Source organism: Mustela lutreola, chromosome 10 (assembly GCF_030435805.1).
Source record: "Mustela lutreola isolate mMusLut2 chromosome 10, mMusLut2.pri, whole genome shotgun sequence".
Classification (NCBI taxonomy): Eukaryota; Metazoa; Chordata; class Mammalia; order Carnivora; family Mustelidae; genus Mustela; species Mustela lutreola.
The window spans coordinates 22,373,417-22,398,489 of record NC_081299.1 but is presented as its reverse complement, the minus strand read 5'-3'; the positions used below and the strand labels follow the sequence as shown (position 1 = coordinate 22,398,489).

Genomic DNA, 25,073 nt, shown 5'->3' with positions numbered 1-25,073 from the left:
TTTCAGACAATAGCCATCAAGCAAAGAAGACACAATGATTCCTGAAAGATAGGATTGAAAAGGCAAATCCCATGAATATTTCATATTTTACGTGTTAAAAAAAGGCTTTTGTTCTTGAAAGATATTCTTTTGAGCTTAAAATTTTAGTCTAAGAGGGTTTTCCCCCAGTGTTTTAAAACATTTCTCTACTGTTTCCTCACTTGAATTGTTTCTGAGGGAAAATACACTGTCATCCTTATTTTTGTTCCTCTGCATAATGTGTCTTTCTTTTCCCTCCAGATAGTTTCAAAGCTTTCTCTTCACCATTGGCTTTTAGAACTTTGATCATGATGTGACCTAGTGTAGTTTTTTCTATATCTTTTGTGCTTGTGATTTGTTGAGCTTCTTGGACCTGTGGGTTTATACTTTCCATCAAATTTAGAATTTTTTTTTCAAAAATTTTTTTCTGTCCCGAAGGAGTAAGTCACCAGCAGACTGGTGCCACGAGGGATGTTAGATGTCATTTGGGTGGAAAATAAATGATATGGGATGGAGCTCACAAAGAAATGAAGAGTGCTGGAAAGAGAAATTACACAGGTTAACATAAAATAGTTTCTGTTACTATTTGCATCTTTGTATATTGAATATTTGAATACCAATGACAACAAGTTAGTGTTGGGTTTATAACATATGGAGAAGTGGAACATAGGACCACCATAGCATAAAGCCCTAGAGGGGAGAAATAGAAGTATACTATTACAGAATTCTTTTTTGGGGGGGGTGTAAATTGTAAACTTTTTAATTGGAAAACAAATACACAACTTGGAACAAATTCGAGGCAAATTGTGTCATAAGCATATTTTCTGTACATGGCTAAACAAAATTTAAAAAGAATGTAGAACACTTTACAAATTTGCATGTCATCCTTACACAGGGGCCATGCTAATCTTGTCTATATGCTTCCAATTTTAGTGTATGTGCTGCCAAAGCAAGCACTACTCTTACAGAATTTTTACATTGAATGTGCAGTGATATAATGCCACTTGGAGAAATACAGTGTTAAGTAAGAATATATAGTATAAACCCTAAATTGACCACTAAAATACCAAGACAAAAAGCTATAGGTCTTAGGGCAACAAAAAAAAGATTAAATGGAATCAGGAAAATAATCAGTTATTCATGAAGAAGGCAGAAAAAGAAGAAAAATTGAATGGAGAACAGAGGTAAAAAACAGAAAACAAAGAGCAAGCTTATGGGTAAAAAACTAACCAAATTAATAATCAAATATTAATTAATAATTAAATCTGCTTTCCAACCAGGGCCTGACCAAATGGCTCTTGCAAAGAAGGGTGGTGAGAAGGGTCATTCTGCTGTCCATGAGGTAGGGATCAGGGAACACACTGACATTTACAAGTGCATCCATGGAGTGGGTTTCAAGAAGCGTGCCCCTCGGGCACTCAAAGAGATTCAGAAATTTGCCATGAAAGAGATGGGAACTCCATATGTTTACATTGACACCAGTCTCACCAAAACTGTCTATATCAAAGAAATAAGGAATGTTGCATATTGTATCCATATGGTTGTCCAGAAAATATAATGAGGTTAAAGATTCACCAACAAGCTCTACACATTGATTACCTATGTACGAGTCACCACTTTCAAAAATCTGAAGAGTTAATGTGGATGAGAACTTATTGCTGATTGTCAAATAAAGGCATAAAACTTCAAAAAAAAATCATGTTAAATGTAAATGGTCTAAATGCCTACATTAAATGTACAGGTAGTCAGATTAGATAAAAATCTAAAAAAAACCAGATTAGATTAGATAAAAAAGCAAGATTCTTGCTCACAAGAAATTCAGTTTAAGGCAAAGGAAACAAAAGCAAAAATGAACTTTTGGGACTTCATCAAGATCAAAGCTTCTGCACAGCAAAGGAAACAGTCAACAAAGCAAAAAGGCAACCCACAGAATGGGAGAAGATATTCACAAATGACACTACAGACAAAGTGCTGATATCCAAGATCTATAAAGAACTCCTCAAACTCAATACTCAAAAAAGAGATAATCATGTCAAAAAATGGGCAGAAGACATGAGCAGACACTTCTCCAAAGATGACATACAAATGGCTAACAGACACATGAAAAAGTGTTCATCATCATTAGCCATCAGGGAGATTCAAATCAAAACCACACTGAGATACCACCTTACATCAGTTAGAATGGCCAAAATCAACAAGACAGTAAACAGCAATTGTTCAAGAGGATATGGAAAAAGTGGAACCCTCTTACACTATTGGTGGGAATGCAAGTTGGTGTAGCCACTTTGGAAAACAGTGTGGAGATTCCTTAAGAAATTAAAAATAGAGATATCCTATGACCCTTCAATTGCACTACTGGGTATTTATCCCAAAAATAAAGACGTAGTGAAAAGAAGGGCCATACGTACCCCAATGTTCATAGCAGCAATGACGCCAAACTGTGGAAAGAGCCAAGATGCCCTTCAACAGATGAACGGATAAAGAAGATATGGTCCATATGTACAATGGAATATTACACCTCCATCAGAGAGAATAAATACCCAACTTTTGTATCAATGTGGGCGGGACTGGAGGAGATTATACTGAGTGAAATAAGTCAAGCAGGGAGAGTCAATTATTCTATGGTTTCACTTACTTGTGGAGCATAAGGAATAACACAGAGGACATTAGGAGAAGGAAAGAAAAAGTGAATTGGGGGAAATCAGAGGGGAAGATGAACCATGAGAGACTGTGAACTCTGTGAAACAAACTGAGGGTTTTGGAGAGGGGGTGGGGGTTAGGTGAGCCTGGTGATGGTTATTAAGGAGGGCACGTATTGCATGAAGAACTGGGTGTGGTGCATAAACAATGAATCGTGGAATACTGAAAAAATAAAATTTATTTTTTAAAAAGATTTTTATTTATTTATTTGGCAGAGAGAGAGATCACAAGTAGGCAGAGGCAGGCAGAGGCGGGGGGGGGGGAGTAGGCTCCCCGCTGAGCAGAGAGCCTGATGTGGGGCTCGATCCCCGGACCCTGAGATCATGACCTGAGCTGAAGGCAGTGGCTTAACCCACTGAGCCACCCAGGCGCCCCATAAAATTAAATTAAAAAAAAAGAAATTCACTTTAAATATTGACACAAATAGGTTAAAAGGATAGAAAATGATGTATCATGATAACAATAATCAAGAAAATGATGGAGTGGCTATGTTACTATTAGAGGAAATTTCAGAGCAAAGAATATTACCAGGGATATTTCATAATGATAAAGGGGTCAATTTCTCAAGAGAAAATAAAGAACCCTAAACATTTATGCACCAAAAGAAAGCAAAAGTGGATAGAGCTGCAAAGAGAACTAGGCAAATCCACAGTCATAGTGGAATAGTTCCATATCATTCTCACAATAATGGAAGAAGTGGACAGAAAGTAAATAAGAAGAGAAAAGGGTTTTGGGGTTTTTTTGTAAATTTTAAAAATATTTAATTTATTTATTCATGAGTGACACAGTGGGGGAGGGGGCAGAGGCAGAGGGAGAAGCAAGCTCTCTGCTGAACAGAGAGCTCATGCTGGGCTTGACCCCAGGACCCTGGGATCATGATCTGAGTCAAAGGCAGATGCTTAACTGACTGAGCCACCCAGGCACCCCATAAAAGATTTTTATAATATTATCAAATAACTTGATGGAAATCAATTACATTTCTATTTACTGGCAATGAATTATCAGAAAATCAAAGTGAGAAAGTCAATAAACCTGACAAAAGATGTCCAAAACCGGGGCACCTTCATGGTTCTTGGGGCACCTGGGTGGCTCAGGCATTAAGTGTCTGCCTTCAGCTCAGGTCATGATCCCCAGGGTCCTGGGTTTGAGCCCTCCATCAGGATTCCTGCTGGGCAGAAGCCTCCTTCTCCCTCTTCCACTCCTCCTGCTTGTGTTTCCTCTCTTGCTGTGTAACTCTCTGTCAAATAAATAAACAAAATCTTTTTTAAAAAGCCCAGAACCTCTATCGTGAAAACTATAAAATGTTTCTGAGAGGAATTAGAAATGACTTAAGTAGAAGGAGAGACATACTATCTCCATAGGTTGAAAGACCCATTATTGTCAAAGTATCAATTTTCTTTAAATTGACCTATAGATTCAATATAATTCCAATTTAATCTCAAAACCAGTTTTCAGAAGTTGGCAAATTAATTCTAAAATTCTTATGAAAATGCAAAGAATAGCCAAAATGGCTTTAAGAAAGATAAAAGTTGAAGGACTAACTTAAGACCTAGTATAAAGCTACAGTAATCGAGAAAGTGTGGTATCACATCAGAGAGACAAAGAGACCAGTGGAACAGCATGGGGAATGCAGGAACAGACCCACATGTTAAAGGCTATCTATTTTTGACAAAAGTACAAAGGCAATTCAGGGGAGAAAGGATCATATTTTCAAGAAATGGTGCTAGAAAAATCAGATATCCCTATTTCAAAAAACAAACTTCGATGTGCATCTTGTACCATCCACAGAAATGAATGGCCTCCACAAATATTAGCTATTATATTTGGTGGTGTTATCGTGGCTGGTGTAGCCTGAAGGTTATTTGGTGGATAACTTCACTTGTTCTGAGAAAAGTCCAGATGCAGAGCGGGGATCTTCAGAGGGAAACACAGGGGACCGATTTCAGCTCTGAAGAAGAAGTTGCCCTGCCCCACACAGGTGTGGGAGACAAGGTTAGGTGAAAGATAGGTAGAAGCCTCACAGCAGGGACTTCTTTGGGCTGCTGGCCTGAGCCTGAGGCTATTCACCAACTGTGTGACCTTTATCAATGGAAACTTCAGTGTCCTCATCTGCAAAACAAGCCTGATAATACTTCTCTGGGTGTTTGCTGTGGAAGATCAATATTCTACAAATACACCAAGCAGGCATCTTGGTATATAATGAGCACCTCAGAAATATGATTTGGCTGTCCCCTCCATCATCCCTTAATTCACCAGGGAATGGATAACCATCACAGATCTGCTTAGATTCATCCCTTGCTTGGATCTACAGCTCCCAGGAGACAGGAACAGGTAATGCTTCTCCTCGGGCCCTGAATCTCTGCATGGAGGAGAGATGCCTGCACATTGGCTGAGTTCCAGGTGAGCACCAGGGGCTCTGCATGCACACTGGGGGATGTAACCCAGCTTGGGAATCACAAAAGGCTTCCTAGAGGAACGGATGTCTGAACAGAGTCTCCCTCTTTCTTTCTTTCCTTCCGTCCTTCCTTTTAAGATTTATTTGAGAGACAGCAGAGGAAAGAGAATCTCAAGCAGACACCCTTCTGAATGTAGAACCTGACCCCAGAACTCTGAAATCATAACCTGAGCTTAAACCAAGAGTCTGATGTTTAACTGACTGAGCCAACCAGGCACTTTCATCAGAGCAGGGTCTTAAAGGAAGTCAGGAAAAATCCAGAGAGGAGGGAAAGGTATACCAGGCTGAGGGAATGGCATATGCAAAGGCTCAGAGGTGAGAACCTGGTGTGCTGGAGGAAGAGGGTTGAGATCTGTTCTGTGATGGGGGAGAGGCAAGAGCTAGAATGACCCTTTGCCACCAGCATGGGACCTGGCACATGGTGCACACACATTTACTATTTGTTAATGAACAGCAGAATGAGCAAATGGTTAAACAAGAGGTTAGTTGGTTTGTCTGAAGTCTGGAAAACCTATAGGGATTTCTGGAAATACTGGAACCAGGTCATGAAAGGCTTTGAATGCTGGGATGAGCTTATTTTTCATTCCATAGGTGGTAGTATCTCAGTGGGTTCAGTCAGCCACAAGACATGATAGAAATGACAAGCGAGTCCCTCGGTGCCACTGAGCTCCACACTCAGGAGCGTCTATTGAAAGGGAGAAGGCCCCTGTGGGCAATATTGGCCGATCCCTTATTAGTCATTGATCCTTGAGGCCCTAGGAGTTCTCTGGGACCAGAATCCTGGGGAAGAACAATGAAGGTGAATGCTTTTGTGTCTGTGCTATTGCTCCTCAGCCTGGACTTGAAATGATGTGTCTCTTTTCTCCCTGGAGCCAGACCTTGCTCTTTTTCCCCAAACCACCCCAAAGCAGGAGATGGGTCACTTCCTTGCCTGGCTCCCTTCTCTGACAAGGAGGGTTGCTCCACTGACTTACACCCTTCCAAGAGGGTCGCGTCCATCTCTGCAGGATCCAGCTGGTCTCCTTTCCAAACATCCAGGATGGAGCCTTCATATGCTCAGGAAGTTTCTGCCCTCATGCCACCCTTTCCATATCTTGTTCTCCGAAGGGACAATATGGTCCAAGGAGCCACCTGGCTGGGGCTGCAGGCAGCTTTAGTGCCTTAAGTCTGTTTGGCGGGGGGAACCAGCTGGCACACCCTCCCTGCAGCTCAGCCGACTCCCAAGGACCTTGGGAGGAGAGAGACTGCCTCAAGATGACCCTCACTGATCCCCACCTTCTGGTCTTCATGTTCTCATGTATTCCCCTCCCCTTTCGTGTGCCAATAGAACATGGCATCATCAGAGGTGTGCCATTCCTGTGACTGTGCGTAGCATGGTGACTTCAGTCTGCTTCAAGCTCTGATGGGACAAGCTATCAGGGGGGAAAGGCATCTGTAACATGGAACTGAGGGGTGGCCTCAGCCAACAGCCAGCAGGGAAATGAGGCTGTCAGTCCAGCAGATCTCAAGAAACTAAGTCTTCCGGCTACTATCCAAGTGAACTTGGAGAAGGATCATTTCTCCGGGGAGTCCTCAGATGAGACCAGATCCCAGCCCAACACTTTAACTTTTGCTGGTGAGAGACCAGCTGAGTCACACCTGGGCTCCTGACCCATAGAAACCGAGATGAAGAACGTGTGTTGTTTTAGTTGCTAAGGTTTGGGGTACAGGGAGCATGTGCAGGGGCCCGACACTCCTGCTTGGGGGATGGCAAAATCCACTGGGAAAATATGCCAGGCCAGGTGTACCTCCAGGGCCAGGCCACTGTCATCGACAACCGCCTTCCTCCTGGGGGCCACTTACTCAACCCGAGCAAAGCCAGGTGGCCAAGGGAAGGTTAATAAGCACGCTCTGTGCCGCCCCGCCCCTCTTCTCCATGGCTCCTGCCAGATGCTACATAGTGTTCCCTCCCCTTTGGCTTGGTCCACACCATGCCAGCTCTGATCCATCCGCCTTCCTGCTTAGGAACACTTCCCACTAGAAGCCACTGAGATCAGCTGGTGAGGCTGCCCAAGATGAGCCCAAGAAGGTGGGTGCAGGAGAAAGGGGCATGCAGGGGGAGGAGCATGCAGGAGGAGGGGCGAGCAGGAGGGCGGAGCAGGGGAGGGGCGTGCAAGAGGATGGTGCAGAAGAGCGACTCTGGAGCCAGGTACAGTCAAAATCCCTACTCTGCTGCCCACAGGGTTAGTTTCCTAACCTCTCCTAGCCTCTATTTTCCCTTTTGTAAAATGAGTATAACAGTGTCTCATAGGGTTGCGGTGGGGACGGATGAGTTAGTGCACATAAAATACCGAGAACGGCGCCTGATACGTAGGCTCTCAGCATGCCCTCCTCCTTGCTGTCCTTTAGGTTAGTGGAAGTGGTGTGGGAGTTTCCTGGTCCTGCAAGTTTTCCTTCTGGGATCAGGCCCTCCACCCGCGCTATCCTTGATTGATCACTTGGATGCTTTGTTCCTGCTGTTCCCTCTGCCTGGCTGCGGCATACACTAAATTACTCTTGGTCCCCTCAAACGCTGCCCGTCCTTCAGGGCTCCAGCCTCCGCGGACCTTGAAGGCAGAACACAGAGGAAGGAAACGGACTTTGGAGCCCAGGAGGTGTGGTTTCATGCCTGTCCCACCTCTCACTTGCCAGGTGATCTTAGACTTGTTATTTACCTGCTCCAAGCCTGTGATTTCCTTGCCCGGTACACCTGATGTGCACAGATGGTAACAGCCAGCCCACAAGGTTTTTAAATAGGCTGACTGTGGTGGTTCCCGAGAAGGGCCTGGTGCACAGTGGGTGCCTAATAATTGCTGGTTGGCACAGTGGGTGCCGTGCTGACATAAGCCAGCTCTGCCCCCCGCACTTCACCTCCGGAAGGGCAGGTGGGCCCCTGGGGAAATCTCACCCACCAGCCTCGCTCTGGGAAAGAGAAATAGAAACTTTCTAATTCCAAAGAGTAAATGTCAGAGGCTTCGGAAGGATTCGGAGAATCTGAAAATAAACCTGGCATACATGGTTGTGGGGGGGAGAGTGAGGGGGAGGAGGGGGAGGGGGAGCGCCAGGCAGGGCGTGGAGATGAGGCGCCAAGGCTGGGAGAGACGGAGAGACAGAGACACAGAGAGAGACTGCAGTATCTCTCTTCTTCTTGGGAGAAAAGATTCAGATGGCCCTGACCACCTGCCACGATGGGGGACATGGGGCCTGTGAGCAGATTGGACAGGACAGACTCAAAGATCTGGGAAACCTTTAGGCTGTGAACCTCTCCTTCTTACAGTCCTGGATGCTCCCGGGGGCCCAAGGAGCAGCCCCTGGCAGCCCTTCCTGAGCATCCCTGCTCCCCAGAGCCCCTCCAGCCTGGCCCTACGTGACCTGGCTCCACGGCCCCTCACCACCCCTGTTCCCTGCTCCCAATGCCTCAGGGACAGTGGGAATTCCCAGTTCCCTGACCTGGCAGCAGACAGCCCTCCTTGCTCCCAGTAGGTCCCGACTACTTACCCAGCTGAGATAGACACCTGCCCTGTCCCTGGGATCTGGGTCCGGGGAGGGGTTGGGATCCAGCCTGGCTTCTGCCTTCAGAGATCTGGGGAGACACCTGGGCATGGTGGGGCTGTGAGTCAGCCTGAGCTCCGGCCACACCCAGGCTGGACCTCTGACTCCCATGGGCTGGGGGTGACACAGAACTCGGAGGACTGGCTGCCGGCATCATCCATCCATGTTTCAGTTTCATTCTGATGGTGCTCAAGGGGTGCTCCCAGTCTGAGCTCTGACACAGCGGCCTCGGAAGGGCCAGGAAAGCAGAGGGAAACCCCCGTTTATTGACCCTCAGGTGGCTGCTGGGCCCACACCAGGTGCATTTAGCATTGCATTAGGACAGTTCTCTTCTGCAAGCCACTGCCCATCTCTGGGCCTCAGTCTCTCCCTCTGTGAAATAGGTGTGGGCCTGGAGGGCAGTTCGCCTAGGTCCTTCCCATTCTGTGGTTCCTCTGAGCCTCAGTTTCTCCTTCTGTGAAAGCGGGTGGTAGCGACACTCACCTCTCGGGGGCTGTGAGGACACAGGGAGGAGAGGGTGTGGGGTGCTGGGTACTGTGAGGTGCGGGTTTCAGCACCCACGAGCGGGAGGTGCTGGTGTGCTGATGGGTGGCGGGAAGGAGTCCAGGGAGCCACTGTCTCTGGCCCCTGTCCCCCATCTTTGCTGCCATTTCTTGGGTGGCTGCTGAGCTGTGGGGGGGTCTATGCTTTTGCACAGCAGGTCTCCCTTTTGTCCCCACAACCCACAAGGGCATGAGTGGTTTGTTCGAAATACAGGAGCGGCCTGTCCTCTCGCTGCTCCTCAGAGGCCCACTGCTCCTACAACCATGACCTGACCTTAAGCCTATTCAGGGCCCTGGGAGCCCGGCTCCATTCCTGCCCCTGCAGTCTCTCCCACAGCCACCCTGGTGGGAAACTGAGGCTCAGAGAGGCGATGAGACTTGCCCAGGCCATCCGTGGGGAGATGGCAGAGCTGAATTCAAACCAGGCCTGAATTCAAAACCAAGCCTGCGCCCAGCACCCCCCCCCCCCACAGGCCACCCAGGAATGCCCCCTCAGGATGGTGTGCACCCCCAGTGTGCCCTGTCCCAGTGGACAAAGACTGTGTTACCCCGCATCTGGGTTTGGCCATCAGAGGACGGATATCATACCCTCCAGCCTGGGGGCTTATCGGCTAGAAAGGATGCACGGTCTCATCCTGCGCACGCCCTCCTGATCGATCTGTTTCCATGCCCTGGGCCCTCCCAGCAGCCCCGGGTCACCCTGATTTGTTTTCCTCCCAACCGCTACACATCTATTGATTCAGGAGGAATGTGGGAGCGGCCCTGAGAGGCTCTGATCTGTCCTGATGCTGTTCCAGAGAACTCATGAGCCTTTGAAGAGATTAGTGCTTCCTAATCACTGTGATTTGGGTCCACAGTCCACAGGACAGTCCCCAGGCTCCTCATTAAAGAGCTAATTGTGTTATTTGACTGCGCAGCTGATGTCTCTGCCATGCCCTTTGCCGGGTCTTCAGAGTCCGGGAGACGCGTGCATACAGGCGGACCTGGTTCTCCTGGCACAGGCAGCGAAGCACAGCCTGGCTTGGCTTACCAGGCAGAGGCCTCCAGGGTTGCACTAGAACTATGGGCCCTGGGCTTTCTTTCCCTGCCTCGATTTCTCCTATTGTCCTTCATGCACCAGCATCTCCAGGCACCGTTGAGTTCTGTCAGTACATAAATATTACTGAACCTGGACTCTTCTCCTTTGTTTATTCATAGGCTGGGGGGATGCCCTAAGGCCCAGAGTTGCAGCAAATGCAGGAATACAGATAGAGGAGTCTACCCTCAGGGCCTCATCGTCTGATGGGGGAGGCAGGTGCCCAGGGGACAAACGTGAAGCGGACTAATAGGCGCCCAGTGGGGGTGAGAGTGGGTCTGTATTTAGTCACTGAAGTGAGGTGCTTACAGGTCCGAGGCACGTGGGCTTGTGTCCTGGCCTTGCCAGCCACTGGCCGCGGACTCTGGATGGGTTACTCGCTTCCCTGAGCATTGATCATCCCCTCTCCATGTTGAGAATTCCTGTTGCTGTGCGAACACTAGGATGAAACATTTTGGTTTGGGCATGTGCAAGCACATGCATGTGTGTCATGCGTGTGCATGTGTGTGCATGTACGTCTGTGTACAGAGAGCAGTCCATAGAGATAACACCGGGGCTGATGTTGGCTTGCCCTGTTCTGTCTCCTCTGTGGATTCTGCTGTCCGGGCTTGAGTGACCCTGTGTGAGCAAGCTGTCCATGACGCTGTGACCTGGCCTTTTCTGGGCAGCGTCAGGGACAGAGGTGACAGCCCTCATTGTCCCCTCCGCCCCTAATGAGAGCACCTGACACTCCAGGTGCTGGCAGCCAGCCAGCTGCTCTCCTGCTCCAGATATAGCCCTCTGAGGTCTAAAAATAGATGCCCTCGCCTCCCTTTTCTCCCCAGGCCAGGAGAAAGCAAGGGCAGAACAGTCACCCAGAAAAATGCCCTCCAGGAGATGCCAGTTTAGATGAATTCAGCCCGAGGTAGTCCCTTACATCTATTTCTGGGATGTCACTGGACCTAAGCTCCCGACTCACTCCTGCCTTCCCGTAGCTCATGTTTAGGCAGCGCCTACTACACCCCAGACCCTCTGATCGCGTTGCTTCTCCTCTCCCACCACCCCTGTATGTTCTCCTGACACTTGTCACCTGCAGAGGCATTTCCAACCACTACCACAAACAGCCGTTTTGGGGACCTCACATTGCCATGCAATGCTGAGCAACTGTCTGGGGCTTTGCACGGATGGGGGTGGTGGGCCCAGCAGGACGCCGTGGTATGAAGGGGAGGCAGCTGTGGTGCCCGGCGGGTGCTCAACAAACTTCAGCACCCTGCAGAAGCGTCGATCCTGCAGAGGGCTGTGTGTGTGTGTGTGTGTGTGTGTGTGTGTGTGATGGCGAGTCGTGGATTCTACTGCGTAGATCACTGGAAGGCTGACTGGTCCTGTCGGGAAGCGTGTGAGATGTTCTCCAGGGAAGATGTGCCTGCTTTGGGGGAAACGGGATTCTGTTAGGCATAAGCACTTGGGGCCAGAGCCAAGGACCTACAATGGCTAGACCGATGGCCAGACGGATGGTTGCGCACCTAGTAAGAGGGCCTGTGAGAGGACAAGCGGAGAAAGGGATGGGAAAGAACCAGAAAGGGAACAGATGCAGGGCTGGCAAGTGGAGGGTTGATGTGGGTGTCTACCTTTTAGGTGCATCCAGGAGGGACAGTCCTCCCCTGATAACACAGACTGGAGGGATAAGGGGGTGTGTGTGCATATTCTAGTGGAGAGGTCAGGCGTCATGAGAACGACCCTTGCCTTTGACCCTCTCTCCGTCCCTTTGATGTTATTGACATCCGCTCTGTTCCAGCTTGTGGGACAAGCTGGGGCTCCGAAGGGGGGCTAGCCATCTGGTGGGAAGTCTTTGCGTGCTGAGGGCTGAGAGCCGCATGCACAGAGTGCCCTGGGAGGTGCGGGGACATGGCCCGGAGAGTACCTGCTGCCTCCCCGGGCATCTGCTGCCACACCCACCCCACTGAACATGGGATATCGCTTACTCCTTAGTTGTTGCCTCTGTTAGATCATAACTGACGGGCCCAGGGGTGAGGCGCTGGTTCTACACAGCTGCATTTTATTTTAGTCACACCAAAAAGCCACGTGTAGCTGGGTGCATTTCCAGCTGCATGCAAAATGTCAAGTGGGCACAATCTGTTGGGAGAGTAGAGCCAAGGCTGTGTGTGAGCCCACGGAGAAAGGAGGAGAAGGAGAGGGACACTGTCTTGATTCTTAGGGCTTCCCACACCAGGTCCCGGCAGGTCTCATGCCGCTCCGGTTCCACAACAGGGGGCAGATGTGGTCAAAAAGTTCTTCCTTGGAGCCAGCCCTTGACACTGAAGAGCCTTGATAAGGATGGGAGCAGTGAGAAAGGAGAGACTAATTTCACCAGAGAAGGGCATTTAAACTGTCGGAGAAGAACCCACAAGAGCTAAGGCATTTAAGGACGGGTTTTGAGAGGTGACTAAGAGTCCTCCAGGCGTAGGAAGAACACAGCATTTCAGCCTGAAAAATCCATGGAGAGGGAGAACTTTCCTGTGGTTTGAATCTAATTTGCATTAAGAGTTTAGGTGACAGGGAAGGGGAGGAACAAAGCCACCTCTCTTGAGTATCTCCTAAGTGCTCTGGACGAAACAGGGGCTTTTCATGCAACTTATTTTTCCCTCACAGTCAGGAGTATGCTCCCATTCCACAGATAAGGAAACTGAGGGTCAGAGAGACATGGGAAAGCTATGCAGTGAGGAAGGGGTAGAGGCAGGGTGTGAACCCATGTCTGCAGACTCAAGCCCTCGGCTCCATCTTGTCCAAGGTGGGGGAAGACGGGCCGGGCCAGCTGAGAGGGGCACAGTGCCCTCTCTCTCTCCTGATGCCCCCTGGAGCCGTGGCTGTAGCTGCCCCCCTGCCGGAGGAGGCTCGTGAGTAGCTCCTTCCTTCCTCTCCAGGCCGGGATGTGGGATGCTGGATGCGGAGCTGACAATGCTCCTGGCTGCAGGGACTGACAATGTTTGCTTGATGGCAAGATGTCATTTGGTAGAGTTGTTCTGCTTGGAGACAAAGTGCATCATGCAGGTCTAGATAGCCAAAGGGAGTAGCAAATTACAGAGAGAGGGAGTGTTATTTTTACTGGTAGCACACCCAGTGGCAGTGGATTTTTTTTTTTTTTTAATAGAGGTACAGCTAGTATATAACATTGTTTAAGTTTCAGGTGGACAGCATTATGGTTTGATATCCATGTTCATTACCAAGGGATCATTTCTGGAAGAATAGTCACCACCGATCTGTTCTTTGTGTCTCTGAGTTTTTCTGTTTTGTTTCGTGGGCTCATTTTTCTTTTTTAGATTCTGTCTGTGAGTGAAATCATACTTTTGTCCTTCAACATGGATGATCCTGGAGGGTTTATGTTAAGTGAAGGGAGTCAGAAGGTGATGGCGTTAGCAGGGCAGGGCAAGTCGCCCTCCCCATGGCCAAAGGTGGGCAGAGGTTAGAGAGGGGAAGGAGGGGAGCCACTGTAGAGGAGAGGGGGTAAGGGTGAACATGGAAAAGACGGTGATGAATGGAAGGGGAACAGGTTGAGGGATGGGAGGAGGGGAGGGGAGGGAAGAGAGAGCAAAGAAGAAGAAAGAAGCAGGCAGACAAACCAGAGGAGGAAGGAGAAGAGATAACTGGGGACAATGGAGCCGAGAAAGCAATGGAAGGAGGGACACAGGGGCGAGGAAGGGGAGAGACAGGAGCCCCGGGAGGGGTGGCTGCCAGAGCAGTTTCCAAGGGCTCAGCCCGTGGATGCTCTGGACCTGTCTGAGATGACGGACGTGCCACTCCATGGTCAAGCCTTGCTCAGGGCAAGACAGGCCAGCAGCAGATGAGCGGCCCCATGACTCACTCCACAATGGCCACAGGCTACCAGTGGCAACATGGGCAGCAGAGTCAGCCGCCCCAGCTCTGGTCACACTCAGGATCTGGCTCAGCCTGATTTGGGGCTTGTTGTGGTCAAGTCTGCTTCAGCCCTCCTTCTACCTGAGCCAGAATGGTCTACAGAGACAGGGCTGAGGTCCACACCTAGAGATGCCAGGCATGGGAGGGTCATCAGGATGTTACAACAGTTGAGTTCTAGAACTAAGTCTGCCACGAATTTGCTGTGTGACGGTCACCTCTGGTCTATGTCCTCCTCTGCTGAAAGAGGGGGTGTGCTGTGCCCCCTTCCATTCCATCTTTCTGTGGTTTATTAAGAAAAATAAGGGATTTATTCACTGTTTGTCATGTGTAACCTCAAAGTCACACAGATGATTAACAGGTTCTCTTGTGCTCAGCTTGACTGCGAGCCCCGAGATGGCAGGGATTCCAGGATCTGCCTCACAGCTATGTCCCCAAATCCCAGGACTGTGGGCCCCCAGGAGATGCCCCATCAACGGTTTTGATGAGTAAGTGGACCCGGGTCTGTGTGAGATCGGAATCTCTTCTTTCAACCCCTTTCCCCCACTGCTGGCCTGAATCATGCTGTGAAATCATTGGGGTCCAATCGGAAGATGGAAAGGCACCAGTGATCTGAATAGGGGAAATTTAATCCAAACCACATTTCACCTATAAAGGTGGTTAACCACTAGCAGAGGCCTAGAGGACCTTGTGGTATGCGACAGCAAAGGCAGATGGCAGCGACTCCCTCCAGTGCTGAGGGAGGAAGAATGAGAAAGGAGCCAAGAATTTAGAGCATTTTCCCCCACCCCAAATCTAGGCTGCGATTCAGACCTCAGGTCCACTAGGGTGCACCTGCACAGAAACACAGAGCACACAGGGCCAAATAACTGGCCAGAGGCCGCAGAGCTGAGGGGACCCACCTCTGTCCGGTCAGCCAGGCAGGTGGAGGAGACACCTGCAAGGAGCTGTGGGGACACCATATGTGGTCCACGGCAAGTGGTCCACTGGGCTCCAGAGAGACTCGGTGGAGGGTAAACACCCCTGGTCATCCCATGGGAAGTGAGGAGACCCATCATTGCCAGGAGGAGAGGCAGCTGCCTTTGCTACAGCCTAACTCTGTCCCTCCAGGGCCAGAAGTTGAGGAAGGCTGATATGGGGAAGGAGAAATGTTTACAGGGCTCAGCCTCAGTATCAAAGCACAGAGCAAGGAAGGCTGGGTCCCGGGCACTGTCTGTGTCTCCTGCCACTCAACCTATGTATTCACCCTTTTACATGTACGTGAACTTCCCCATAAAAGGGATACCGCTGTGTATGTCCATCTAACAGTGTCACCATCCTTTGTACCAGGGAAGATGTTTTCATCTTTCCCCCAAATGAGGAGACAACAAAGACATGACACTCACTGTTTCCATTGGTATGTTATTGTTTCTTAAAATTTAGCCACAGTGCTTCTGAGACTCCATTCCCAGAAGGCTAAATTGTAAGGTTAACCTCCAACTATCGAATATAAAATAAGAAAAGGGAAAATGAGGGAGAAGGATATAGTTCACCTGCACAAGTATGTACAAGAGCATAAAGTATACAGATATGTACAGTATTAGACAATGTATACATAAACATGCACACATAAGGGGTACAAAGAGTAAGTCTGCAGAACGGTTATAGTGCTCTCTTTCTGGAGGTGGTCAGGAGCACATGGTAGACTTTTGTGATATTCCCCTTTGTATGACCCACTCCGTATTTTCCTTGCCTTCTGTCAGAACCCCAGTTACTGGGGGTTTTCTGTCTGGCAGAGTGACCCAGAAGCTGAGGGGTCTGTGTCCTCAGCAATGCTGCCCCTCTTGCTGCCATATTTTTCCTGAACCTTCGCTTTGGGACCTGGAAGTAGTTGACGTGCCCCGGAGAATGCTCTGGGCTCCAGACACAGCCCTCTTTGCCCCAGATTGTGTAGTGTCTGACCAAGTTCCCCTTGGTAATTGGGGTCAATCATTCTAATTAGTGTGGTAGCTCCTTTTTATTCCCATTGATTCCATGACGTAAGAAACCCCAAAGAGGCAGGTGGCAGGCTTGTCTTCCAGTGGAATGGATCCTGGCTAGAAAACATCTCCCCTTCTTGGGGTCTCCGAACTCATGACCGGCAGAGCTCAGGAAATCAGAATGGGGGGCACCTGGGTGTCTCAGTAGGTTAAGGCCCCCCCCCCCTTCGGCTCAGGTCATGATCCTGGGGTCCCGGGATCAAGTCCTGCATTGGGCTCCCTGTTCAGCAGGGAACTTGCTTCTCTCTATATATACCTGCTGCTCCCTCTGCTTGTGTTCTCTCTCTCTCTCTCTCTCTCTCTCTCTCTCTTTCTCTCTCTCTGTCAAAGGAATAAATAAAATCTTAAAAAAAAAGTCAGAAGGGGAAGCAAATATTCTGTGAGTGGGTATTAGAGAGGGAGTTGTGTTCTCTCCAAATTTATATGATGAAGCCCTAACCCTCAAATATGACTATTTTCGGAGATAAGTCCTTTAAGGAGGTAATAAAATTTAAATGAAGTCATATGGGTGTCCCTAATCCAGTAAGCCTGGTGTCCTTCTAAGAAGAGGAAGAGACATCAGGGATTCGTGTAGGACACAGTGAAGAGGTGGTCATTCATAATCAGGAAAGCCCAGCTCTGCTGCCACCTTGATCTTGGAACTTCCAACCTCTAATTTCTGCTGTGTGAGCCTCCCAGTTTGTGATTGTTTGTACGGCAGCTGCAGCAAACTAATACAGGAAGTCATGAGGGGTAACAGTAAGGGGAGCTGCGCCTCCTTTCACCTCCTGATTTCAGGACCCGTGTGTTCTGGTTATGAGGAGAGACTTCCCCATGTGAAGGTCTCTGACTCTGAGCATATACAGCACTCTTCAAAATAGAACCCCACCTTTCCAGGATGTTCTGTTCCAACTGGCACCATAACTGAGTCTTCACTAAGCTCTTTGCCCTTCCTCGTGCGCTGGATGGTTCTGGGTCGCAGATTGGATGAAAACACCAGCTGATTCCACAGGCATGAGCCCACTGTTGTGAAATGCGTTCTTTGACCAGAAGCAATGCTGTGAGGAATGAGGATGGGGACTAAGACATTCTATGTGGGAAAGAGTGGTGGTGCTCATGAAACATTATGGACAGCAACTGTAGGTTCATATCCAGAATATGTGTCCATTCCAATGAGGCTGAATCTGGCGCCTCCATCTTGCAAGCAAATTTAGCTATTTGCTCTGGGTAACTGTGTCATGTCAGGGGCTCTGTGTCAGTCTCTGTCGGCAGACTAGGAATTCAGTAGTAGAGCTAGCCAGGTTGTCCTTGGTAAGGGGAATCCTTTGAATTAAACCCACACATAGCCTTCTCCCCTGTCACTGTGGTCACTTTTGTCTATCAGCCCATTGGGCGAGTACTGGATGACTGGGATATCACAAATATCAGACACTACCCAAAAGAGACTGCTGACATCACCAGGCACATAATTACGTCCAGATGACTACATGGAATCTTCTCTGCAGTGGGCACCCTTTAAGTGAAATGGGACCAGATACCTCCATGGTCTATGATGATACTGAGAAGTCCCTTCATAGAGCTTGTCCCCAGACTTCCTCATATAAATCTTCTATCCCATTCCTTCTAAGTCCATTCCTCCTAAGTCCTCTAGCCAAACCATGAGCAAGTGCCCAGAAAATAATGTAGATCCATACCTCAGGCCCAGATCATGTGGACAACCAGGCTTGGCACTCGGACGGAGTTCAGTGGAGCTGGAAGACTTCTTCTCCACTGTCTTCAGAAGCCTTTAGGAGGGAGACTGTGCTGATTTGGTCATTCACTGTTTGATGGAAGCAAGCAGCTTCCCCCATAAGCCAGGCTTGGGCTCGTTCTTCTTCAGGAACCTGGTCAGGTGTCTCTGCCTCTTCACTAGGTCACACACAGGGACCAAGGGGCAGGTGGTGAAGTCAGAGGAGTCTGAGCCACGTGCTCCTGTAACTTCCTGGTACCTTCTGACCTGCCGGAGCCTTGTCCATCATATTCCATCTCCTGTTGATGTCCGATTGCCGCTGCGCACACTCAAAGTTGGAACTGGGTGGGCCAGGCAGCACCTGGTTCATGAAGAGAAATTTATGTCCCAGGGTCACCTGATGTGCTGCATTCAGACATTCGTCTCTACTAAGTCCCACCAGCAAGCAAGATGCTATTTCTCAAAAGGGGAATAGTTATCTTGGAAGAAGGCATAACTTTTTGCTCCAAAATACTAGTATCTGGGTCGTGATTCTTCTATTGGTACTTGTCCAAGGCTCCACTCCTTACGATGTCCCTATTTGCCTGCATCTGTTGGGCTATAAGCCCAAGCAGAGGAGCTCAGAAATGACTGGACGAGTCAGCTTGGGGCAGAACTGGGTGTCAGGGTTGGATGCTCCCTCCCTGTCACAGCTAAGAAGCAGGTTGGAAATAAGTGAGGAAGAGCCAACCATTAGCAGCTGGCCATGTGGTCCAGGTTTGAGCACCTGGGGCTGGATGCATGTGTTTGTCTAATGTGTGCCAGAATGGGCCAGCTCTGGCTCAGGTGGGTCTAAATTCAAACTATGGCTCTACCTGGGGGTAAAAATCTCCCCGCCACCCACTGAGCCCCTTCTCTATGCTATGACAGAATGTGTGTGGGGGTCTCAATGCATGTCAGTGCATTAAGTCCTAAAACAACCCTGTGGACAGAGGCTATTGTCCCCATGCTCAGACGGGGAGACTGAGTTGCACAGTTCTGCAAGGTAGGTGGCTGAGCCCGGATCAGGCCCCTGCTGTCTGACCTGGAAGTCTGAGGAGCTTTAATGACAGGCCTTGGTTGAACACGTAACTGCTCTGAACCTTGAATTTCTTGTCTGTAAAATGGGGATGCACTCTGCCACAGGTATTTGCGGAACAGACACAGAACTAGGCTTTGGAATCATGATCTCTGCTCCACATGGTTTGTGGGTAGCTTAAGTGAATTTAAAATTTGCCCATCCTTGCATGAGACACACAGTAGAATCTCAACAAACTGCATTCCTCGTTCCCTTTTCATTCTATAAATAACATCTTCCCGTCACAGGCACAGGCGGAATGGGCCCATCACTGCCCCGTGGGCTGGAGCCTTGTTCCTCTGTTTATGCCTCTGCATTTTATGTGCTGATAATGTTGTTCTAACATGTTTATAAACACTTGGGTGTCTTCTGTAGTTATTATTCTTTAGAGGAAAATAAATTCTGTTCATGATCTGACAAACTTGCGGCTGCTCTATGACTCAGGCGTGGTGCTGGAGGAGTGGGCGTGGGCAGGAGGAGGGGTGGATTTGGGGTTCATGTCCTAGGGCTATGAGAAAAATGAACATAGACCTGGTGCTTCTCCTCTGCAGGTCTGGAGGCTAAATGTCTGAAAGCAAGGTGTTGGCAAGGTTGGTTCCTTCTGGAGCCTCTGAGGTTGAGTCTATGCTGTGTGCGTCTCCCGGCTTCTGGGGATGGCCGGCAGCCATTGTCAACCCTTTGCTTTTGGACGCATCCCCTCTGTCTCTGCCTCTGTCCCCAAGTGGTCTCCTTCTGTGTGTATATGCATGAATTCTCTCCTTCTCAGTCTCTTATAAGGACACTTATCATTTAACTTAGGGTCTACTCTAATCCAGACGGGTCTCATCGCTACAGCCTTAACCTAATTATATCCGCAAAGACCCTTATTCCAAATAAGCTCCCATCCCGAGGTTTTGAGTAGACATGTCTTTTACTTGATCCATGACTGGCTTCCAGTTCTGCCTGCCTTGGGCAAGTCACTCTCCCTCTCTGTCAGTTCTCTTAGGTTTTCTCTGACATTATTTACAGATAGAATGTTTCAGCAGGGTGACGATCTTCCTCAGAAGATCGTCCTTATCAAATTCCTTTCATTCAACAATTAAATTTTTTTTTTAAAGATTTCTTTTTCCTAAGTAATCGCTACACCCAACATGGTGCTTGAAATCATAGCCCCCAGATCAAGAGTTGCCTGTTCTGTCAACTGAGCCAGCCAGGTGCCCCCAACAATTACGTTTCTGCTCTGTGCTGGGCTCAGCTCATTATCCCAGGGAGGCAGATCTCTAGCCTCATAACCCCAGCCACTGAACAGTCTAGAGAAAAGACAGACCTGAGAGGAGGTGATCATAACAGACCAGGATGCATGTTCCACAGGTCAAGGTCATGCTTCATGCATGCCACAGTGGGGTCTGTGCTGAGCAGGGGCTAGACAATTATTTATCAATGTGTTCTGCAGCCAGTAAGAGCTGTGATGACCTGGGTGTGTGGTTCTGGAGCACACAGTGGGGGGCAGCTGGCTCTGTTCTGGAGGGTTCAGATGGCTTACCAGTGGAGATGGTGTCCAAGCTGTGGCCTGAAGGGTGAGTGGCTGTGAACCAAGGGATGGGGCCACGATGCCATTCCAGGTGCTGGGGCCAGAACTGAGAGGGAGTTTGGTACCCCCAGGCTGCATAAGTGGCTCATAATGGTGGTGTAGAAGGTGAAACAAGCCAGGTCACAGACCTCATGAGAAGTAGAGCCCTGATGGCCGCCGGAAGTCACACAAGACTGCTATTCTCATGACGGATCTTTGTCCACTCTTGCCATTTGTCACCACTGTTAGATCAACAGCCATTAAAGAATACATTATTATCCTGGGTGGATAATATTTTACGGATGGAGAAAATGAGATATGTACATTTCCTATGGCTGCTATAACAAATGATCACAAACTCAGTGGCTTAAGACAGCATAAATGTATTCTCTTATGATTCCAGAAGTTAGAAGTCCAATTAGTTTTTCTGGACTGAAGCCAAGGTGTTAAGAGGACAGACCCCTTCTGGAGGCTCTAGGGGAGAATCCAGTTTTTGCCTTTTCCAACTTCTAGAAACTGCCCAAATTCCCTAGATCATGGCCTTTCCTCCAGCTTCAAAGACAACATCATGGCCTTGGCAAATTTCTCTCTGACCTTGACCTCTGCTTACATCATCATATGTCCTTCTCTAACCCAGATTCCATCTTTTGCTCTGACTCTGGCCCTCCTGCCTCCGTCATATAAGACCCATTATAATTGCACTAGGCCCACCTGAATTATCTAGAATAATCTCCCCATCTCAAGGTCCTTAATCACACCTCAAAGTCTCTTCTGCCGTGTGAGGTAACATTTTCACAGGGTCTGGAGAACAGGACATGGCATCTTTGAGGCCCATGACTGGGTCTATCCTATGAGACTTAGAGCTGATTGCTGGGTATGCCCCAAGGTCTGGACCTCTGACCGGGGTACAGAGAGCTCGGTGTTGACTCTCATAGCACAATTCCTCCATCCTATCTGCAGGGAGACCCTGAGCTGCCAGGTGAGCCCAGTTTCAGTCTCGGGGCAGATCCGTGAGCTCGTCTCACAGGGCAGGTGGCCTACAGGGCGGGGACAACAAATGTTACAACAATTACTGTTTTTGAAGCAAATGATCTTGCAGAGCTAAGAGGTCTTTGGCTCAGAGAATCAGATGATGATTTGCCATATCTGCTCCTCCCTCCTCATGACATCTTCCTGTGGGCCATCCTGAATTCCCAACCCCGCAAGAACCTACTAGATAATAGAAGCACCAAATGGATTCTCCATGGATCTGGCCTCCATTGGGAGGAGACTTAAGAGCAATGAGAGATAAGAAAAAACTTTTAAGACTCTACTCAGCAGGGCTCCAAGCAGTGGATGCTCATGCTCCCAGGTTACAGATTGCTCACTTGAGCTCATGCCCTCTTGGATCCTTGAAACTTCCCTGGGAAGTGGGCAAGATGGGGAAGTTGCTCTGCCCAGAAATATGTGGCTGGAATGTGGACATGCACCATCCTCCCGCCACAACCCAGCCTCCGCAAGACTTGCTCAGAGCCTCCCTTATACCTGGCAGGGGATTACTGTGTAACTGGTACAGGAAGACTGTTTGGGAAGTGGGGCAAAGGCATTGGGAAGGCCTCTTGGAACCAGCTCAGGAACACAGATAAAAGAGAGAAAGGAGGTGAAGCACCCAGCAGGTGCCACATGGTGATGCAGCTCACCTGTGCAGGTGCCATGGACATCTCTGTGCAGCACTGACAACAGGGCCTGGGCATCCTTCTTTGTACATCTAGAGTCCTGGCCCTAGCAGGGTTCTGTAATAGACAATGAATGAATGAATATATGAATGAATGATGGATGGATGGATGGATGGATAAGTGGATGGATAGATGGATGAATGGATGGATGGATGAGTGGATGGATGAGTGGATGAATGGATGGATGGATGGATGGATGGATGGATCGATGAGTGGATGGATGGATGGATGGATGGATAGATGAGTGGATGAATGAATGAGTGGATGGATGGATGAGTGGAAGGTTGGATGAGTGGATGGATGGATGAGTGGAAGTTTGTATGAATGGATGGATGGATGAGTGGAAGGTTGGATGAGTGGATGGATGGATGAGTGGATGGATGTATGAGTGGAAGGTTGGATGAGTGGATGGATGGATGAGTGGAAGGTTGGATGAGTGGAAGTTTGTATGAATGGATGGATGGATGAGTGGAAGGTTGGATGAGTGGATGGATGGATGAGTGGATGGATGTATGAGTGGAAAGTTGGATGAGTGGATGGATGGATGAGTGGAAGGTTGGATGAGTGGAAGGATGGATGAGTGGATGGATGGGTGAGTGGAAGGTTGGATGAATGGAAGGTTGGATGAATGGATGGATGGATGAGTGGAAGGTTGGATGAATGGATGGATGGATGAGTGGATGGATGGATGAGTGGATGGATGGATGAGTGGAAGGTTGGATGAATGGATGGATAGATGAGTGGATGGATGGATGAGTGGATGGATGGATGAGTGGATGGATGGATGAGTGGATGGATGGATGAGTGGAGGGATGGATGAGTAGAAGGATGGATGAGTGGAAGGTTGGATGAGTGGAAGGTTGGATGAGTAGAAGGTTGGATGAGTGGATGGATGGATGAGTGGATGGATGAACAAGGAGAGAAAGAGAAGACATATAATGTGAGTAGGAGAGCAGGTTCTGGAACCAAGACTGGGTTTGAATTTTGGCTCAGTCAATTATTAGTTGTGACCTTGATACCCTTACTTGGTTTCCTCCTCTGAGTCTCAGTGTCCTCATCTGTAAAATGGAAATTGTGAGAATTACAGGAGCCAACTGGTAAAAGTGCTTAGAACCAGGCCTGGCTCATTGCAAGCACTCAGTATATGCTACTTCTTATTAGGATAAGGATGAACAAGGATAAGATGTGTCCTTATTAAGGACAAGGACAAGGAGTGTTTCTAGAATTCTTAAATATTATAGCAATTGATAAATTGTTACAGAAAGGAGTCCCTCCTGGTGTCTACCCTAAAGTCTTCATGCTGCCACTTTATCCTCATGCCTCTCACTCACCAGCCATGCTTCTTATCTCAGACCTTCTAGGAGGGCAGGTTTAGAAGCAGTTGTCAGTGCAGCCTGGATCATACTGACAGGCTCAATCAGTCACAGAGTCTGTATCTGGAGTGACTCTCACCTCAAATCAATGATGTTTACAAAGTTGGAAGGGTGGCCTGTGATTTATGATTTCCTTCCCCCATGTCCTATCTGGAATAACCTAACATCTCTCTTGCAAATAAATGCCTCCTCTCCTGCCAGGGCTCGGCCCGGGAGGCTGGCAGGCTGTCCTCTCAGGGCTCACCAGTGTCTTCTGTGGCTCCACACCTGCACTGAGCCCTGGGAGGGGGTGAAAATTCCCCTCCCCATATAGAATTTCCCTGTGTTCTCAGCAACCCTGTGAGATGGTTTCAGGGGGGTTGAGTCACTAAGCCAAGAATGCATGAAGTGGCAGAGCCTCAGTGTGAGCCTAGGGCTAACCGAGTACACACAGCACCGAACACCCATTCAGTTCTGTTACTGCCCACGCTCCCTATGGGGAATGGTCACCTCCATTTTACAGATGGTGAAACGGAGGCAGAGAGAAGTAAACTAACTGACCCCCAGTCACCTAGTTGTCGATGGATTTGCTAGCATTCCATCTCGAGGTGTCTGCTTTCCGAATCCCTGCTCTGAACCCCTAAGCTGTCGTTGCCCCGAGAGCCGGTACTCTGTCTGCTCGTCCACACTGTCCCTTGGTGTCATCCTCCCCACTTCCAAGAGATGTTAGATTGCCTCTCGGGAGTCTGTGCCTGACCCTGTCCCCACGCCTGGGGGGCTAATGCTCCCGAGGATGGCTTTCCCTCTGCAGGCTTGTTCATTCACTCAGGGCTGAGGTCATAAAGTTGAGAAAACTGGAGGGTAGGATTTGAACCCAGGTCTCTCAGGCTCTAAAGCAGTGGCGCTCCTCTCCCTCAGCCACAGTGTCCTTCAAAACTATCGGAAAACGCGTCAAAAAGGCTGGGAGGCATGGGTGGTATGCTACAGGACAGTCAGTGCCACAGGACATTGCTGGCCTGTGAACCCGGTGTGTTCCAGGAGGCAAGGCAAGCTCAAGGTGGGCGGGGCCAGAGGGGCGGGGGCGGATGGGTGGGCGGGAAGGAGGGCGGGGCCTGAGGGAGGGGCCTGCAGGGGCTGGTGGGCATGGGGAGGTCAAATGGAAAAGCCATGGATAGCACAGCCAGTTGAATGAAAGGGAGGAGAGCACAGGGAAGGAGCAGCTGATCCGGAAGGGAAAGGCCCAGAAACACGTGGCCTCTGGCATCAGGCAGATCTTGTGCTTGACGCCCCTCTAGGGACTTTCCCACAGACCCCGCAGTTTTCCTGACAGCTGGGGCCTCAGTCTCCCATCTGTGAAGTGAGAAGCCCACCTCCCAAGGCTGCTGTG

At 49.1% G+C, this 25,073-nt stretch overlaps 1 non-coding gene and 1 pseudogene across 1 annotated transcript; one reads left to right on the top strand and one right to left on the bottom strand.

The window, feature by feature from the left end:
- Positions 1-868: 868 nt before the first annotated feature.
- LOC131810623 (U6 spliceosomal RNA) lies at positions 869-975 on the bottom strand. The gene has a single exon (XR_009345627.1). It is a non-coding gene; the product is annotated as a U6 spliceosomal RNA (small nuclear RNA).
- A 334-nt stretch (positions 976-1,309) lies between these two features.
- LOC131809968 (large ribosomal subunit protein eL31-like) lies at positions 1,310-1,691 on the top strand (annotated as a pseudogene).
- The last annotated feature ends 23,382 nt before the right edge of the window (positions 1,692-25,073 follow it).